Source organism: Melitaea cinxia, chromosome 4 (assembly GCF_905220565.1).
Source record: "Melitaea cinxia chromosome 4, ilMelCinx1.1, whole genome shotgun sequence".
In the NCBI taxonomy this organism is placed as follows: Eukaryota; Metazoa; Arthropoda; class Insecta; order Lepidoptera; family Nymphalidae; genus Melitaea; species Melitaea cinxia.
Genome location: NC_059397.1, coordinates 11,167,846 through 11,190,020, shown reverse-complemented (window position 1 = coordinate 11,190,020; position 22,175 = coordinate 11,167,846). Strand labels below are relative to the sequence as shown.

Genomic DNA, 22,175 nt, shown 5'->3' with positions numbered 1-22,175 from the left:
ATAATGTTTTGCCTTTCTTCCCTCTCATTTCCCCCCTCTCTCTCTTTACCTAATTTAAGAAATCAAATGTTTGGATCTTTACATACTTGCTATCCTTATTTCATCTGCAATATAACAGTGATTTAAAAATAGAGCTATACAGTATTTTCGAGTTAGGGTACGTATGCTAGTCTGCAACCCTCACATATTAAAAAAATATATTTAAAAATCCATCTTGAGTAACGAATATCTGTTGGTAAACAAAGCATCGTAGCGGTAGATGGAGACGTTTAGGCCTAGACGTCGTAATATATGAGATGGTATCACGCAACTCCGTAATAAGTTTGCCCCACCTTACCTTGATAATAATAATTATAAATCTTACAGACTTACTTTTAACTGTCTACACATTGAGCTATTTATTACTGCAATTATTTAATTTAAAGGTCATATATTTAATCCCTGGTTTTGTTTATTCTTGAAAAAAAAATATATTATTTCATTTTTGCTTTAAAAGTACTTTAGAACCGTTATTACAAACTAAGTACACTTATGCTAGTCTAACGTGAACCTTTCACTGATTCGGAATGAAGATTGAAGACGGTAATAAACTGTAACTAACTGTGGTAATGCTGTTATTCTTTTAAAAAAAGTGTCAATTATTATTAATTTACTACCAGATTACATTATTAGCTACAAATAGAAGAGAGTTTAAAACAAATGTAACGTTTTCATTCACTTTTTTACAGTTTAAGTGATGTTCTTTAGTTAGAAGAAAACCAAAAACCGTCTGTCAGTTCCCGTATGCAACGGAAGTATGTTGCGATGACTCTGCCTCCCTCGGGACTCGCTTTTCCACCGTTTCTCGCTACGATGTTTATATCAGTTTAAGAGGCGACTTCACCGATCGGAACATTTCCGTTGCGACAGCATAAAAGAATTTCGAGGAAACAACGACTGTTTTGAATTCAAGTATCACATATTTGAAAACGCTTTCTGTGCTTAAAGCGGCGGCATGATGTCGTGTCTTTTTATACTATACTTATTTAGTGATATTTTTAAGTAATATAATTAATTAATTAATTACTATATATATATACATTTTACGTTTGTAAAAAATAAAATGTTGTGTAACTCTTGATAATTTGAGTTTTTTTCTGTGTTATCTTATTTTAACTATATTCATTGTTGTCTTATAGCTTTACTCGTTTAACAAATGTACACACATGTGTAACTTTCAGTAAATGTTTATAAAGTCATCAAATTGGATATAATTCGTAAACATTACAAACAACAAGGCTTTGGAATACACAGGCCGAAGACGGGCAGCAGCGTCTTCGGTGCGACAAAGCCAGCCCTGTGGTCACCAACCCGCCTGCCCGGCGTGGTGACTATGGCCAACACACATGAGTTCACATCATTTTTGGCGCAAACTTGTGGAGGCCTATGTCGAGCTGATGACTAAATAAATAAATAGACTATAACAAATAATTGTTGAAACACTGTTAATTGAAATAATTTCTTATTAAAACAATGATAAATTAAAAGAACTTGAGATCCAACTTAAAGTATTAAATAAACAGAAGAAGAAGAAATATACTTTATTGTACATACAAGTTTACATACATAGGCATCTTGAAATAAATAAAACTTACAAAATAATATTATGCACAAAAGCGGTCTTATCACTAGGTAAGCGATTTCTTCCAACAACAGATAATTAAGAAAGCTGAAACTGAGTTAACAATAAAACTTTTTAATGAAACCAGTTCCTTTTTGAGTTTTTACGAGTTGATTTTACGACAAAATTAAGATCTCGGAAAATGTGTCATTGTCTATATAATTTATTAAATATATTTAGTGGGAGTCACAAGTAAAAATATAAGAAAAAAAAATGAAGATTCAAGCACTTAACATTATTATTAATGGGCATGTTACTTACCTACATTCGTTTATACTTACGTGTAGACGTTATTCTGGATTCGTGCGTTCCTTTAGAATGTAGAGAAATGAAATATTGAAAGAAACGCCCTAACAAAGTTCTGGACGCTTACAATAGATACTTTCCGTGTAAAAGAAACACCCATTCACTAAGAACCTTTTTGCAGAGTTGTAAATCTTATAAGAAAAATTGGCGCTTTTGTTTGCTGCGCTTGGATTATTGGAGTTTTTAGTTGAAGTAACGACCCGCTAGAATATATATATATATATAAATAAAATGTTACATATACATAATTTCAATGAAAATGTAATATATTTACCACATTGTTAAAATCCATCTCCGATTAAAACATAAAGAGTACTTGAAATAATATTTGAAGTGTTTGCTTATTAATTTTTAATGATATAACCGAAATACTGCTGAGCACGCCTCTTATCATAAGTGGTCTTCTTAAAAAGGTCTAGGGTGTACAAAGTTCACCTCTTACGATTATACCTCAGTGGACCCCACTTCAAAACCGACGCAAGATAAACGGGATTGCTCTTATTTTAATAGAGGCATTTAGAATACCTCTATTATTATTATTATACTCAACGTAGTTTGATTTAAATATAAGTACGCGCATACGACAGCGCCAAATTGGATATAAAGAAAAAGAAAAAAAAATGGTATAACAGGTACAAAGCTCCTCAGGCCAGATAGTAAATATTGACTACTAAAGATGTCAATTGGAAATTTAACAGTTTACCATTAAAAACAATAACATATTTTTATGCAAACTATCACTCATTTTGTTTTAATGAAACAGATACAGTAAAAATCTTCGCTATATCGTAAGAATATCAGCAATGTAAAGAATTTGAAATTGAATTATTTATGATCGGAGCGCTGAGAACCATTATTGAATCATAAGCAGACGTATTCAATAGAATAAGAACTGTTTTGACACCAGCTATTGACTGCACACCGCGACTTCTGAGCGATGGTTCCGTATTGTGATCTTTTGTTATTTTTCTTTTCTCGTCATTTCATCTTTCAACTTTGAAAGTAAATAAATATATTTTGTTGTTCCCATGCTTACTCTTGTAATTTTTTAATTTATTTAACGTTTTAAAATGTAGCAATATATTCATTATTTATATATTGTAAAGTTTGAAAAAATTAAATTAAAAAATGATCAAACTTGCGAAACGAATCAACGAAAGAATAATTGCATTTGCACGCAAACGAAAAAAGAAAGACTTCAATAACATCCACCAGTAATACAACGTAGGTAGACGAAAAAATAGTGAAGTAAATACGCGTTATCAAAGATTACTCAAAAAGTTGTAATCAGATCTCGATGAAATTTAAAAGTAACCACATGATAAACATCAGCTTTTGATGAAATTAAAAATCATCAAAATCAGTACTCCCAGTAAAAAGTTATGTAGTATAATGCAACGTAGGTCGACGAAAAAATAGTCTAGTTATAACGCATTATTAGATATAACTCAAAAGAACTAGTTAGATCTCAAAAAAATTTAAATGGGACCAACTGACACGTGCCACCTTTCGAATATTTTTTTTTTATCGAAATCGTTCCAGTCAAAAGGTCTGAAGTAACAGACATAAAAAAAAAAAAAACAAAATACAATCGAATTGAGAACCTCTTCCTTTTTTGGAAGTCGGTTTACAAAAACAAAATATAATGAGCAAAAACATATATCGGAACAATCATTTCAATACCAGGATTTTGAGACTAAAGAATCAATCCTGGAGTCACGAGACTTGTAACAAGTACCTCATGGATAGTTGAGGTTCAACAACGCACTTGTAATGTTTCTGATGTTGCAAGCTTCCATAGGATACAGTAACCGCTTACAATTAGGTATACCGTTCACTTGTTTATCACCAAGATATACACTCGCATACCTAGTGAGTCGTACATTAAAAAAAAACCTACGCTAATCCGCAATGGAGCAATGTGTTGAGCAGTAATAGGTTCAGGGAGTGAATCCTTTTAATTTAACCCCATAATATCATTATTGTTTATTACTTTGAGTCAACAAATTTAGTTCCATGATGCGAGATGCATCAACAATGACAGCACGATAATTTAGTAAAATATAATATAAATAATAAAATATAATATTTTAACAAATGTCGGCGATGAATAGTATTAGTGATTAAGTTTTATTAAAACCTTATGTTGTATCTTAAAATGATATATGTATGTACCAACATTGTAATTGTTAAATAAATAAATCAACAATGTATTTTTTTTATATCACTAGTTCGGCAAACAAGCGTACGGCTCACCTGATGGTAAGAGATTACCGTAACTTATAGACACCTGCAACACCAGAAGCATCGCAAGCGCGTTGCCGACCCAATCCCCAATCCCCCCCAGGAGCTCTGGTCACCTCAGCCTACTCATCAACAGGAACACAATACTGCTTGAAAGCAGTATTATTTAGCTGTGATCTTCTGTAAGGTCGAGGTACTTCCCCAGTCGGGCTGATCCAGATTTTGAGCAAGAAATTCCTGCTGTGCCCTACCTCAGTTCAGTTGTATATGAAATTTGTTCTAATGGGTGACCTTCTCACAACAACGGAATCAAGGAATCGGAAAACAAGTTAAGCCGTGGTCCCGGTTGTTATCATAAATACCTGATAACGATTGTTACTCATAGTAGAGAACATACCAGCAAACCCGAAGTGGAGCAGCGTGGTGGATTAAGCTCCAATCCTTCTTCTACACGAAGAAATAGGCCTATGCCGTGGGATATTACAGAGAATGCGTATATGGGTGACCTTCATTTGGTCTATAAAATTAATAGCCAATTTTTAAATTTTCGGGTTTGAAAATTTATAAAAAACTAAATAAATACTTACAGATCATAAAACGCAATTTATTTTATTAACTGAAACAGTTATTCGCATTGGATTTAGTTTATTGTTATAATACTTTTTACCAAAAAAATATTGTCAATACTCACTTTTTATTTATATTGTTATGTAAAAAGTTTTTAGTTTTTAACGGACAAATGAAACGTCATGGTAAAAAGTTATGCCAATACCCGAACTCTTTTCGTTAATCTAATTCGTACCAAGATAAGATCGAAAAGTGAAATATAAAATGCTTTTTTGAACCGAAAACGAGTGGATTAGAATACGAAAGATCAGGCAACCCGTGCGAACTGGCAGGTGTGAACCTCGCATTTTTTATTGCCCGCGGGCTATACTTATACTGCTAGTGAGCTTAACTTTGGATCAGACCTTTAAATAGTAAGATTTTAGATATCGCGTAAGTTTTCAAGACTAATTTTAATAGAGATATAATATTTATACTTTACGATCATGAAATATTATATTTTAATACAGAATAATATAAATATATAAAAAGAAAATATAAAATATATATAAAAGTATACATAAAAAAGTAAAGTAAGCCTTATCTCAGCACGTACACCTTTGCATTAGAAAAACATGTTAATTGTATAATTAAAAAAATTAAAAAAATAAAAAAGATCATAGAGATTATTCTAGATACGCCGATAAGTATTATAAAATAACCCGAAAGTACGAATGAGGTGTAACACTGCACTTTATTTAAACAATAACCGTAACTGTCCAACGAATAGTATTGTATTTACTAACGCAATAAATGAAGAACTAAGGTGTCATCGATTATTCAATTCAATAAACGAACTTATCAAACTTTGTAGTTATATATAAATACTTGAGCTCAATACAGACGTCAATATTGAAAACATTTGCATACCGCATACAAATACATTTCAGTAAATAACCAGTCAGCAGGTCGGTCTATGATCGAACGAACCACAAAATTCAATTACGTGGCAGACAAAATAAAAACGTATCCAGACTAGACCGTATCGTTGATTTGTTTCAACGTTTTTGTATCATGTCATATTCGGACTCGATTTACCTTTGTCATCCCATTGCCTGACTGTCACTGGGTGTAACTTCTTTCAGTGTTTTTTTTTTCATATAATAAAATATAAATAATAATATTCTTATAATAATGGATGTTTAAATATAGTTTGAACTAAAATGGCTGCAAATGGCGCTGTAGGCATTGTTGGTTTTGGTTTACATAGTACGTGACGTAGTGTACCTATATGTATATTTATTTATCTAATAGATATTATATAATATATGTGTTTATTCTCACAAAATATATATGTTTGTTAGTCGGCTGTAACATAAACAAGCATAAAATAGACCACGACTAGCAATAGATAACCGTATGATTATGTTAAAAAATATTGATTTATTCAGTTCCTTCCAGCAAAAAAGAGATCTACAAGATAATTATTGATTTAGGTCGATTGTCCACAGCTTTGAAATAAAACAATCCGTAAGACATTCAATGTTTTTCTATTTTTACAGTGCTGAATACGATTGTGAATATGCTTGTAAACCAGCTCTTTGCTTAAAAATAAGTTTATTTGATTGAATTTATAAGTTCATTCTACGTTTGATTGAGTTGAGGAAATTAAGTCGTTGTCATTACTTTTAGGCGACAGTAACTTTTGCTGTTTGTTAGCAGTTTTACAATAATTGCTAAAATAATATTATTTTATACAAATAGGTACATAACTGTTTGTAAAGTAATGCTTTTACTTTTATATATACTTTATTTAAATTATTTCAAAGAACATAAAAAATTTCAATTATAGGAAGGATATAGAGAACTTATTATAAAATGTAATTTCTAGAAATATCACCCACATTAGAACCGTTATAAAAATGTTTTTGGTTAAAATAAATTTTGTCTGCGCAGACATTTTTAAGTGTGACATATTTTCCATTATGACTATTATAAATACGCGACGGCACTTTCTGAATACAATACGTATAAGACACAGTTATAGTATATTCTGAAGCAGATAAAATGTTCCTACAGCGAAATATGTCAGAAAAATAATAGCGTACGTGAATGTCGCCTGTTCAGATAATTTCTAAGACAAACAGAACAATTGTTTGGCGGATGATGTGACGGACATTGTTTTCCCTAAAGATTGTTGTCTCAATTTTTTTATTACTTTTGACAGCGTCTAGAGATTTTTGTTTTACGATTTCATGTATCTAATATATTAAATTCTCGTGTCGCGGTGTTTATAGTTAAACACCTCCGAAACGGCTCGACCGATTCTCGTGGAATTTTGTGTGCATATTGGGTAGGTCTGAGAATCGAACAACATCTATTTTTCGTCCCCCTAAATGTTAAGGGTAGCCCACCCCTTATTTTTTTTAAATTTTTAGATAAATCATATATTTTTTATTTTATATATATATATATATATATTAAACAATAAGAACTAATAAATGTGTTTAGAAAACATGAATAAAATAAAATAATTGAAAATAAAAGGTCTCATAAAAATATTAATAATACAATAAAGTATAAAATAAGTATTAAAATATGTTTTACTCTATCATAATTTCTAAAAGTATCATAAAGATATTTCATTCTGACTGACAAATAAAAAATATTTTTATTAAAGAATAGAATTATAAAGCCCTCTATAGTGATATCACACAGACGAAACGAGGCGTGAATGAGACAAGTAAGAATTTAATGAATTCAATTTTTAAATTTTTATCACATTCATTTCTGGCATGAAAAGTCAGTCAATCAGTTTTATATGGTTATTTATAAAATTCCTACGCTTTCTTGCATAGGCAAGCGCCGTTATCCTTAATCTTGCGCTGGTACGCGCTGTGTCAACAATCGTGGTTTTACACCGTCTCGCATCATTCACGTTATCGACAACGACATCAAAATATCTATACTCCCGCTCCAGGTCCGCCCATTCGACGATTACATTATAGATCTATAGAAAATTATCAAAGATAAGAAATAAAAATATTGCTTTGTTTTACGGTACACAATCACTATGAATTAAAATATGATTACTTATCGAAATAATACTTATTAAATTTACCCATCAACTCTTCGGTGAGAAACCACCTCAATACAGTAAGCAAGTCAGTTTGTTCAAACTTAGTATCTTTTACAAAAGTTTTCGTCAAAAGTTTACGTCATCACAATATTGTCTATCAAATACCGTCTGGTCGTGGATACATTTAACGTAGCTGCAAATTAATAGCTACTCATTTTGTTGTCTTATGAGTTCTCGCTGAGTCAAAATAATAAACAATATAATAATAATATGAAATTTAATTATATCTGAAACATGTGTAAACTTTGTTGGCTTACGGAAAATTTACTGTTGTGTCAAATGAATTTAAAAATCATTTAATAATTTATGTTTTCCAATAATTACATAGAACATAAAGTGATAAAACAGGACAATAATAATTGTACAGTATTTTTCTTTTGCTTTTTATAACGAAAATAATTCTTATGATATATGTCATATAGTATCGATTATATTATAACAACAAAACGGATTGTACAAAAAATATTTTGATATATCCATCTGTAAGTACACGAAGTACAAAAAGGAATAATTCAGTTGTAACGAGTAAAAAGAAATGAATTAATTCTATTTTACACGAGAGCGCTTTAAAATAAGGAGGCGCCGCGCCACGGTGGGAGAAATACTCCGTGAAATTAACTTCTGGATTCAGTTCACACTGGACACTTCAGGTAGAAAGATAAATGACTGCAGTATCTAATTATACTTACAATAAATATTAGAAAAAGCTTGTACATATATTTTGAGAATAATTACATTGAAATTTATTATAAACCATTTAAACATGCTAGGATATTTGTTTTTAAGGTTTTGGTGTTTGAAATGACTATTAAACATTATTCGTGAAATTGACGAAAACATTTGTGTTGTCTGGGTATTAAATAAATACATAAGAAATAGGCAACAACCTCTCTGTTGCGGTGCGTGTGTTATGTACGCGCCTAAACACCGGCGGTTTTCGGGTTCGATTCCAGCTTGGGACAGATATTTGTAGTTATACAAATATTTGTTTCCCGTTTTGATGTATGTTTTTGCAGGTCTCTCCGCCGTGTCTCGGAGAGCACGTACAGCAGTTGGTCGGTTATTATCATCACTACATAGTATAAAACAAAGTTGCTTTCTTTGTCCCTATATCCTTATGTCCCTATGTCCCTATGTATGCCTAAATCTTTAAAACTACGCAACGGATTTGATGCGGTTTTTTTAATAGATAGAGTGATTGAAGAGGAAGGTTTATATGTACAATAACATCCATTAAATAGTGGAGAAATACTGTTAATATTGAGGTTTCTAATGTGATGTCGTAAATAATTACATTGTTTCTGCTTACTTTGCAAACGCAGACTGATCCCTACGAGATTTATCAAAATAATATACGAAGTATTGTACACATTGAAAAGGTCTACAGAAAACTTCACTATTGTATATGTCTCTATCTCTTATGGATATCCCACAATAACATTTTTTTGTCATTTACTTTTTACGACAAATAATGGCTAATTTTCAAAGCGATTTTAATCAATATAGCATAAATCCTTATCTAATTAAATACCTAAAATACATTGTTGATTTAATATAGATCTATAAGGCCCTTTACAGCAAATGATTTAAATGAATATTTTCGAAGATATTACAGATTTAAAAATTGCGGTACGTAGCGTTTGCGGCGGTTCCGGCCGGCTTTTACTCTAAAGTTAACGCGTGCGGGCCACGGGCAGTAATGAATAAATCAAAACTACTGGATCGGTTTTAATCATTTTTTCAGTGAATGACATAGGCTATAATTATATTTTATACCCGTGCGGGTCGCTAGTAAACACATAATCGAAATGTGTTCTAGGGAATATATCCGCCAACCAGCAGTGAAACAGCCTAGAAAAAGGCTATGCCCAAAAGTTGGATGTTACAGGCTGAATCGTATATATAAAGGATGAATTAATTAACTATTAAAAAACACATCCAAAACAGTACCTACAATGAATCTCCCATTATAAAGACATTTAAGTTAAAGACGGAAGCGATCAGACGTGTCAGATTGTTTGTGACGTTACTCCACGTCGGCTGGCGTTCATAAAAAAGACAATTTCCCTTATTGCCGCAATCTGTTACACATGTTCCCAGCATGGTTATGTCTACAGCAGCTCTCATAAACGACAAAGTAAACCATAATTTATTACGCGAATTTAGGGTCAAACATTGGGCTCGTAAATTCTTTTAGTTGGTATATTATTGCTATCGTCCCGTAATATTGGTGGACTTAGGAGTTGTTAGATGTTTTTGAGTAATGCTTGTTTAATTTACTGAATATGTTTTTGTATAGTGTTATTCTTTTTCTGATTTGGTGATATGTAAAGTTTAGTTACACATTATAAAATCGTGTAACGGTGTTTGTTGTCGTTCCCCTCTGAAACAGCTCAACCGATTTATATGATTTTTAAAGTAAACTTTTACATACGCTTGACTTGTGGAATAATCCGGTGAATGCGTGATGAGAACGTTACGAAAAGTGTGATCGGGCGCGGCGAACGGAACAAAAAGAGGTACAAGCACACTTTTTTTCTCTCTTTCTCCCATAGCCTGTTACGTTTTGTATATCTAAGACACAGAGCAGACCTGTTGTGTAGGCTAATTGCTAATATAAATAATTGCTATAAGGAAGTTGTACTCCAGTCGTCCAGACCATAGTCTAAAGCACGCTCGTTTTTTTTTTTTTTTATTCAGTATAACTTCTTTATGCACGCTTGACTTGGGCATTAAGCTGGTGATTGCGTGACGAAAGCGTTACGAAAAGTGTGATCGGGTGAGGTGAACGGAAGTTGAAGGGGAGATATCAGTTAGTGAGAATAGAAAGAGAGAGAATTACGTTTCGTATATTACTGTAGGAGCTAAAGAATATTTATTTCAGTCGTGTGGTCTAAACCACACTCGTTTTTTATATATATTTGGTAGGTACATAAGAGAATAGGTCAAACATTTAACAGTTAAGGTAAAACTATAAGGAATAGTTCTTATCAGACAGAAACTAGCCTTAGCCTATCAAACGTAAGGATACTGAAACTGAAATCGATGCTTGATGTGGAAAAAATAAATAAACTTTATAATTGTTTAAATGAATCACAATATAGTTACTGTTCACTTTACCAGTTAAAACCGAAATAGAGCAATTGACAAGTCTCGTCTATTTACCAGCTGAATTTGGTATCGTGATTAGCAGTTATTGACAACACTATCTACTGTAATAGTCTAGCCAGTTCTTAGGAATTTTTAGTGGGTGATTTTTTTTTTTCATTTTATTCCAGTTGCAATTTGCAGTGCAATTTGAATTAAATTGTCTTTTCACTTACATCAAGGTTGCCGCTAACTCAGACTGTGCTCGCAATAGATCTTTCTTCACGATCACTTATACTTTTTTATGCTCATCTTCGGTCTCTGACTGTCAATGCAGTTTATTCTGTACTTAAGAAATTCAGAATAGTAATGTAGAAATAAAAAAAAAAACCCGACAAGTGTGAGTCGGACTCGCGGACTAAGAGTTCCGTACAAACAAAATTATTATAAATATTTTTATTACATGATGTAACTAAAAATTTATACTTTTCTCAATTTGTCCTTTATCTGTGCTATAAGCCGTTGTTCCACACCAAATTTTAAAATTTTGAGTTAACGGAAAGTACCTACCCTGTAGGTTTTGATTCCCTTGCGATTGTCGAAAATTTGCAGCATAAACGGCTGTATCTTTTGATTTCGATGATTTAGAATTTTGATTTTTTCCCAGCTCCAAAGGACAGTAGACCTAAGTATTTGACATGATTTTCAGCTTAATACCTCCACGTGTTCCTGAGAAAAAGGGTCTTGACAGACAGACGGACAATAAAGTGATCCTATAAGGGTTCCGTTTTTCCTTTTGAGGTACGGGACCCTAAAAAGGTAGGTACTGTGTTTTTTTTTAAGTAGCTTCCCTATACTCAGAATTAATTCTTTCAAGCGCTGTTTCCAGCGCGATAATATGGTTGTGGTAGAACTCGTATTCGTAAATATTGCGATGTTTTATGTTTTCTTCATTGTAAAGAAAATCATATCAAATGTTGTTGTTATTATGAAAATTAAACGGCGTGAAATGAAACGAGTCTTTTAGTTTTACTTTGTATATTTTTAACCGATTTCAAAGAAAATGTTCTCAATTCATTTTGGGTTTTATTTTATGAGCGTTACCTCAACACGTTTTACTGAGTTCCGATTTTGATGATTCTTATGATGATTAAAAAACTTTTAAATCGAAAAATGGAGCTTGTCATTTGGTCCAATTTAAAGGAGTTTGGGATTAATGGGCAAAAATGTAATGATTAGAGATATGGTTAAAAAAATTCTCATATTTTTTTATTTTAAAAAATAATAATATAAAGTATAAAAAATTAGCTCAATGCTGAATCTGGAAGCAGAGAAAAATGAGAAATATAGTTTTCATTAAATTGATTGAGTATCGATTCAACTATAATCGATTAAAGAATACAAAATGAAAAGGTTTGCACTAGTTAATTAACTCAAAGTGTTTAGATGCACAATTGAAGTTGTAAACAATAAAGTGCATTTAAATAAAGTAACTTACATTAATAGCGAAAATATTAATTAACGGTCACAGCCATGGATTGTACCTGTTGCGCTGGCGGTTGCGGGTTCGATCCCCGCACATGACAAACATTTGTATTGGCCATACAGGTGTTTGCCGTGGTCTGGGTATTTGTGCAGTCCTTGTGGGTCTCCCCACCGTGCCTCGGAGAGCACGTTAAGCTGTCGATCCCGGTTGTTATCATGTACACCTGATAGCGATCGTTACCCATAGTAGGGAATATATCCGCCAACCCGCATTGGAGCAGCGGGGTGGATTAAGCTCTGATCCTTCTCCTACATGGGGAAAGAGGCCTTTGCCCAGTAGTGGGATATTACAGGCTGAAGCGTAAAACCAAAATGATTATCGATTTCATATTGATTTAAAATAAATCATATTTTTAATGACAGCTTTGACAGCTGACTGACATTGATACTAACCGTTTATTTCTGCACAGGCCACCGTGCCATCTCCTCAATGACATTTTAATAATAATAGAAGAAGAATAAAGGTAATTTTTTCGGTGTAATTTTTTTTCTCTGATAGTGTACAATAAAGATTTACAATAAGTATTTGTATTGTATTGTATTGTAAATATAATAAACATTAGTGCTGTAAGAACTGAGCGAGCGGATTATTTTAATAGACATTGTAACATAACCTCACTTTTACAGAACGTCTATAAACTCCTCTCTCAGATAGCCAAAATATAGAGAATTTTTGAGCGAAGGATCAATAACCCTAAATGCATTAATTGATACCATTTTCATTTCATTACATTTTGGCCCAAGAATATATGAAATCGTATCCATCTCCTAAAACTGAAGAGTAGTTCTGAGTTATACTCAATGATGCGTTTTGACTATTGTTTCGAATACCTACAGGCTACATTGTACTTATTAGTCAAAATAGATTGAATTATCTCTTTTTGGAACGAAGTTCTTTATGGGGGTTGTGGAGTAGTAACCTAACCGGCAGAAAACGTCCGTAACGTTAAATAAAAGCATAAGATTCCTTTGTATACTCATGATGATATGATGTATGATGGCTATACAGTATCTAATGTACAGTCCAGTGATGACTGTTACGAGGCAACGTCGCTATGAACGCTTGGCCGCCACAAGCCAGTTATCCCTGTGGTAACTTTTCTGGCACCTCTTGCTAAAAACTCTTTATACTAAAGGATCAATAGGCCGTGCTTTCGCAGTCCCTATGCGTACTGAACATCTGGATCAAGCCAGCTTTTGCCCTTTTGCTCCACGCGAGGTTTCTGTCCTCGCTGAGCTGGCCTTAGGACACATTATTATTGAAGTTTTCTATTATTATTATATTATTAGATAATTATAATATATGTTTAAAAATCATTGTAAATAAATTAAAGGTGTTAAGATAATATTGTAAAATGTTTTTTTTTATCGATAAAAAGATCATAATTAAAAAATGTATACCCGAATAATTATTTTGTTTATACCTCTAATAGAACTTGAAATTAATATTTTATCATAAGAAACTTCCGTTCCTATCTGGTGTCCCACGACACCACACGGTATTTTTCATTTGCAAGCAAATACACTTTTACGTCTTCGTATCACGCTAAAATATTCTTATTCTTAACGTTTGATATTCCGTGGTAGAAAACAATTGAATTTAAATTTTATTATGTGTACATATGATATTAAATACAATTAATGTATACGCATATTTATTATTTTAGTAATAACGAGTATCGCATAGAGAAACTTTGTTGAACGCGAGATGACTCTAACGAGTAACGACCGACCCACGACATGAGAAATGTAAGTATCTCTCTGAAAAATACTATCTAAACTTTTGAAAGTCTGAAACATAGCTCTTCTTTTATTCATGCTCTGACATGTGGCGTTTTCTTCGTTGTGTACAGGCTTTCTTTCGTAACAAAATAAACAACGCTTTGCTTTGAGGTCCTTTGAAAGTGCTTCCATGAAACATGTTAACATTTTTCAAAGAGTTCTTATACTGCTTCTTCTTCTTTATGTTATTGGAATTTATTTATATTGATTCAGAACTCGCTTTATATTATATTTATCAATAGTGAATAATCAATATTTTTATATCAATTTAAAATATAAAGGAGTTTATCTCCACACATCTTAGAATATTTTAAGATCATCCCCACCACTACAATTTGTGTAGGCCGTACCCTTTTGTCACTAAAAACTATATCCATCTCTGTCAGACGTGGAAAAATTCAAGCATTTTCCAGCACTTCGTATCATGTTCAATTTTTAGCTAATACTCCAACTGAGGCCTTAGGCGTAACGTCTTAAAGCCTAGTTTGCCAAAACAGTAATATGACTTACAATCTTTTGATTTACAACGCAGTAAAGCGTTATCTTGAGCAACCTATAAACGTTATAAGAAATATTAATGACAAACAAATTTGGTTGTTAAGTGTATTATGTCATGGAAGAGTTTCGATTGAGGGAAAAGTTTGATATGACGTTTTAAATGGTAGCTTTATCAGTAGAAAACTTGAAAGGTAGGCCAGCGGGATTATGTTGACTATGGTTTCCAGTGAAACGTGCTTTCAGGCCTCAGTCGCGCCGCGCACGTTCTACTGCATAGACAGGATTTAAGGCCTGTTTTTCGGGAAATGGCGGGAACTTTACGAGAATGTTAAAACTTTTAACTAAAATAAAAGTACTGTTATAGAAGTCAAAAATATTTTTGAGTTTTCGAGAAGAGTTTTGTTGCTTTTCTAGATATTTTATAAACTCGTAACAGTGATTTTTAATTTATGAAAAATGACTTAAGAACTCTGTTCTTTTTAAAATAGGTACGTACTTATTTTTGCTTACGTTTACAATGTACATTTTGTTAATGTATACAGTACTCTATTTTATAATTTATACACGAAAAATGAGTATTTCGTGATTTAAAATAAGTTTATATAACTATAATATAATATTAAGTTTTGTGGAATTACTTATTTGAAATTTTCATTTTCATTAAAAAAATAGGACATCGTTTTCAAATATTTAGGAAATGAAAAGTAATCAAATATTTAAGATTATATTATTGTGCTTTATTTTCTTTAATATGATCAAAGTCTTGTAATAATTACAACTTATTAACTTATTAAAATTAACTGATTAAAATTGTGTTTTTGGTTTGATTTTAAACAATTCTTTATGGTATTTTTTGTTGTGAATATAAATTATTATTTACGAAAATAACAAACATGAGGGTATAAAAAAGCAACTAGTTTAAAAGCTTAATAAACAAAAGTACATGCATTGCAGTACATTGCATCGTCAGTTTTATTTTTAGGTATACCTTTTTCACACATATATATATATAGTAATTATTTTATATAAAAGTCAGCTTTTAGTAAATAATTAAATGATATTAACAATCACATGTATCTGACAACTAAACCTATATCCGTTTGTTACACTCGCAATAATCTAAAATTTATCAAACGCTACCATAATTTTAAACAGACAGATGCCAAATCCCCGTGGAAATAATATTCGGCCAAATGAAAATTCCAGCCGATGCATTTGGTATCGTGAACGCCGCTCAGAGGATTTAATTCCCTAGACTGTTACGAATCGGCGCATGTTTTTTCATTAAAACGCATTCAATACAACGACGACGTGGCTTTGAAAAAGCAAACCTTTTCAAAAAATATTTTCCTGACATTCCACTGCGCTCTGCTTCCATTCTATTCACGGCTTTTAGCATAATGTTATTGATATTTTTTTGTATGACTACTGTTTATTTAATTGTAATGAAGATCCGTTCATATTTATTGTTTTCATGAGATATAACTTTAAAACGACCATGACAATATTACAAGATGTGACAATACCTTTTATTTAGCTCGAAATGTTTGCACATAAGCATGTTGTTCGTTCACTGCGTGTGAGTTTAAATTTGGTTTAATTATGGACATGAACTTTTTAATTTAATTATTTAATCAAAACGTGTCAAGCTATAAATGGAAGGAAAAAATATATCATTATATTTTCACGAAATGCTGAAATACAAATTACGTCACTAATAATCTCATATTTAAAATCAACTGACATCAAGCAATTGACCTAAAAGCACAGCAGAATAAAAAAAAGTATGTCTGAGCAATCAAAAAGTCAAGGACACGTGTGATGCCTTACACTATAAAAGTTGACACAAATCTCCGTTATAAAGACCATGAGTCACGCGAATTTATCATAGATTTAATTTTTATTCACCGCAATATGTACAATCAAAAAATTTCGTATAATAAAGTCATACTGCAATTTTGTGTTATAAATGTCCGATATTAACATACACATTACATGCAAAATTCAATAGATTTGAATTCATACTATCTTGCATCCAATTACGCGTAATTACGAATAAATGCGACAGCCACGATAAACTTTTATGTGCACATAGAACTGAGCAATGAATACGGTTTTCATTGAAACCTGGCCGTCGACCACCGCTTTTGCCTCTATACAATCATTCAAAAACAATACACTGAGTTATTAATTTAGTTAACATACATATCGTGTTTATTAATGAATTAGAAACTAGTAACGCTTAAATTTTAGGCCTTATTATATTCTCTACGTCATACAAAATACGCTTCAGCCTTTGATATCCCACTGCTGTGCATAGGCCTCTTTCCCCGTGTAGGAGAAAGATCGCAGCTTAATCCACCATTCTGCTCCAATGCGGGTTGGTGGATATATCCCTACTATGAGTAACGATCGCTATCACGTGTAGGTTACATGATAACATAAATACAGTTTTATTAATCAAACCACGAAGTGTGCAATCACTTAAAATGTATACTATGTTTTTCTGTAATACCCAGTTTATCGTGATAGTTTGCAGTTAATTGCCTTCTATAGGATAGTAGGATTTACGCTGTAGGGTAAGGTCTGGAAATAAACTCACCGGTGATCGAGCCTGCGTAACAACGAGTGCTACTCATAATTGCTGCGCGGACGCATTGTCAAATATCATCATAGTTTTATACAACTAGGTCGGCAAACAATCGTACGGTCCATTAAGCGGTTACCGTAGTCTATAGATGCCTTCAATACGAGAAGCATCTCAAGCGCGTTGCCCATCCTACCCTGACTCGCCCCAAGAACTCTGGCCATCTTACTACCCACAGGAACACTGCTTGTGAGCAGTATTATTTATCTAAGATCTTGTGTAAGGTTGAGGTACTTCCCGAGTCGGGCTGAACTAGGTTTCTTGCAGGGTATTTCCTTATGTGACCTCACCTCATTAATAAGAATAGAAAATGCTCTTAAGGGTGCAGGACCGGGGGCAAAGGTACCATAAAATATGCATCTAACTTCAAAGTATTATTATCAAGTTAAATAAACTGTAATAAAAGTAATTTTATATCACATTTGGCGTTTGTACAACACAAAACTGGTAATTTTATGTATATGCACAGAGAGACTAAAAAAAATTACCAGTACTTAAAAAATTTTAATGTAATAATAATGTAACAATGTCTGGCGCAAACTCGGGGAGGCCTATGTCCAGCAGTGAACCGCAATAGGCTGAACTGATTGACTGACTGACTGACTTAAAAAATATAATTTACCAACAAACATTGAAAAGTATAGGTAAAAATAGAGGTGGAGAAAAACGCTACAATTTTTTTTTTTGACGTTATAGGCCTTAAATTAATCAGCACAACTGTAAGCTCGATACTATACCATTTCAAATAATAAATGAATATCGTTCAAAGACTTTACGAAGTTAAAAAAATGCAGTGTATATACAAATAATTCCGCAGACCAAAATGACAAAATATATTTACGCTTTACAGGTACATGGCACCTCTTAAAAAAATTATATGCAAAAAATTTGTGAAGGAACGACGATATATTCTATTTGCTAAATCAAATTAATCTTTGGAAACAAATGATAAAATAGTAAAATCTTGTTTCAGATTAGCTTTATTATAACTAATACGTGAGCGCGTAGCTAAGTGTAAAGGTTTTATTTAAAGTGTTTGGTCTGCAACAATATTTCAACTGTATGAAATCCAACAAAATTAAACTTCCACAACAACAATTACGTACAAGACAATATTATTTCTATAATAATGTAATAAGAATAATTAGAATCTTAGCCGTGCGTTTCATTTCGGTCGTTTTGACACCCTCGGCTCCCATTAGTAAATCGTGAAGCAGGGTTAATGACCGGTTCGCGTGATACCACACAACTTCACGCTTATTTATACGATGAAGCGAACCAACGTAGGACCTTATATCCAAGTGTTACAACACCGCTACCTATCAAATTTCCATTATCAGCAAGTTTCAAGCGGTTACTTATGTAGACACAAATCTCTGCTTTTAGAAAATTATTATGACTTTTGAAGTAGTCATTTGTTACGAATTCTTTACAAATCTACCTTATCGTTGTTTGTTTTACATTTTTTTGGCAAGTTTTACATAATTATTGTTAGTACATCATAAACTCTATACTTATTCTTAATATTAATATTAATAATATATTAAAAGTTAATAAATAAAAACCGATACTTCTAAAATAATATGTCTTATATCACTGGCTGATTGATCGCTACCAAGCATGATTCATAAACTCCACAATTAATTCAACTTTAGTCAGTAAAGTCATTTTATTGAGTAGACTCACAAAGTAAGGACTTTTAAAAATTTTACTTCTAAGAGAATGAAACAGAATATAAAATGGAGATTTATATGGAGGTCCATCGTTTTTAAAATTAGAAAAATCGAATTTTATTTTTAGGCTAGTGACTAAATTAAAACAAGAGCATACTCAAACTTCTCTGAAAATGTTACCCTTTAAATATTCACGGAAAAAAATATATAAAAGTGCATCATTTTTGAAGTTCCTTATTCTACAAACGCTAAAATACATATCTATGTAATAAATAAGTAATATATAAAATTTGTAAATGAATAGTGGCTACCCTGAACATGAAATCAAGAAGAAGTCAATTTTCTCATAAAACTATCCAAAGAAGAATGCCCTGGTATCGCAGGCATCAAAGCCAAGCTTATAACTGGCTATTTAAGCGAGATATTTAACCCTTACCAATTTCACAGCGCCAAAATTATGCAACAACACTAGAGTAATAGTAATGGCACACATTTTAATATCATTAAGGCTACAATTATCACTTGATGTACGAAAGAAGGCGGTATAATACCACGATTGTTTTTTACACCATCAGATCAATAGAAACAGTCAGCCCAGTTGTCTTTATCCTCATGACGATTAACAAAAGCCTTGAAATAGACGAATAGACCTAAAGGTAAATAAATTTTCCCATGAACAATTCTTACCAAATTCGATTTAATTAATCCGATTATGACTCCTCTCAAAATATAAAAGTTATTTTTATTAATTCATTTCATTCATTTCTTTATTCATGTTATTTATTTACTATATTAGTAAATAAAATTATAGGGATATACATACAATCTGAACAATCAACTACATTTAGTTTTTGATATTCAAGAAGAAGAAAGAAGAAGAGAATAAAATAGTAAAATGAACTATTTAAAGTGAAAATAATTGCGTTTGCTCGCAAAACGAAAAAAAAACCGACATCAATCACATGGACAACCCAGGTAGACAAAAAACTATTCAAGTAATGACGCAGTTTACAAATAACTTAAAAAGTACTCATCAGATCTCGATTAAATTTAAACGGAACTACGTGACACCTTTCGATTAAAAAAAAAACGATCGAAATCGGTCCATCCCGTAAAAGCTTATTACGCATAAAAAATCTAGTCTAATTGAAAAGCTCTTCCTCTTTTGATGTAGGTTAAAAAGTATTCAATTTGGTAAGTAATTATAACAGAAAATTCATTGTAACCAATATAACTGTTCATTATATTATATAAATATCACGTTTTATAAGTAGTCTGTCGCTTCACTTACGGAGTCTGTTAAAAATATTTTTTTAAAACTGATGAATGAAATCTCTTCAGTCAAGCGTAGCGCAGATTACTTAAAGTTTCTCTGTTGTTTGCTTTATTTAACCAATACTTATACATCTGGTTTCCGTTAAATTGAACAACATTTAATAAGTTTCAATATTAACTCTATTACCCTCTTGCTGTATTATGAAATTTAGTGGCATAACATCTTGAATACCAAACCTTGAATACCAAACGAATAAATGCCGTTGTACGGACAAACCCTAAGGCATTTCGTGGGACCATAGCGTTTAAATAAATTAAATAAACAAACTAAATATGTCTTACAGCATTGAAACCTTGCTAATCATAATAGTATTTTTTGAAAAGAGCCTAAATAAAGCATTCATACATAAAATGAATATTTTTTCCTACCATTAGAGTGAGAAAATAAGTTGACGTCCTGCCTGACGGTACCGTATACCGTTACAACAGCCTTCTCGACTGGTTGTGTTTTTTAAGCTGGTTTTTTAATTTGGGTATCTTTAAATCAAGAGTGAATAGGCATCTTCTAGGCAAGCGCGCACCACCTTAGGCTGCATCTTCACTTGCCATCAGGTGAGATCGCAGTCAAGCGCTAGTCTATATATTAAAAAAAAAGCTGTTAAATTATATATATCAATCTCATTATTTTTTGAATTTTCTTAAATTTTTTGCCTTATTTTCATTACAGCCTATACAGCCCACTGCTGAACATAGGCTTCCACGAGTTTACGCCAAAAATAACGTAAACTCATGTGTTTTGCACATAGTCACCACGCTGGGCAGGCGGGTTGGTGATCGCAGGGCTGGCTTTGTCGCACCGAAGACGCTGCTGCCCGTCTTCGGCCTGTGTATTTCAAAGCCAGCAGTTGGATGGTTATCCCGCCACCGGTCGGCTTTTTAAGTTCCAAGGTGGTAGCGGAACTGTGTTATCCCTTAGTCGCCTCCTACGACACCCACGGGAAGAGAGGGGGTGGCTATATTCTTTAGTACCGTAGCCACACAGTACATTTTACATACCTTTTTAACCGACTTCCAAAAAAAGGTTCTCAATTCGACTGTATTTTTTTTTTATGTATGTTACATCAGAACTTTTGATCGTGTGGACCGATTTCGACAAACTTTATTTTAATCGAAAGGTGGTGTGTGCCAATTGGTCCCATTTAAATTTATTTGAGATCTAACAACTACTTTTCGAGTTATATCTAATAATGCGTTTTTACTTGACGCTTTTTTCGTCGACCTACGTTGTATTATACCGCATAACTTTCTACTGGATGTACCGATTTTGATAATTCTTTTTTGTTGGAAAGGAGATATCTCAAATTTAGTACCATGATAAGGAAACCAGGATCTGATGATGAAATCTCAGAGAAATCGAGGGAAATTCTTGAAAATCCGCAATAACTTTTTACTGGGTGTACCGATTTTGATAATTCTTTTTTTGTTGGAAAGAAGATATCCCTAGTTTAGTACCATAATAAGGAAACCAGGATCTGATGATGGGATCCCAGAGAAATCGAGGAAACTTCTTGAAAATCCGCAATAACTTTTTACTGGGTGTACCGATTTTGATAATTTTTAATTTAATCGATAGCTGATATTTGTCATGTGGTCACATATAAATTTTATTGAGATCTGATAACTACTTTTTGAGTAATCTTTGATAACGCGTAGTTACTTGACTATTTTTGCGTCGATCTACGTTGTATTACTCGTCGATGTAATTGAAGTCGG

The 22,175-nt window shown here is 32.4% G+C and overlaps 1 long non-coding RNA gene across 1 annotated transcript; it reads right to left on the bottom strand.

Moving 5' to 3' along the window:
- Positions 1-360: 360 nt before the first annotated feature.
- On the bottom strand, positions 361-11,756 carry LOC123669885. The gene is made up of 3 exons (XR_006745819.1): positions 11,661-11,756; positions 545-550; positions 361-371 (listed from the first exon to the last, which is right to left on the bottom strand). It is a non-coding gene; the product is annotated as an uncharacterized LOC123669885 (long non-coding RNA).
- Between the last annotated feature and the right edge of the window lie 10,419 nt (positions 11,757-22,175).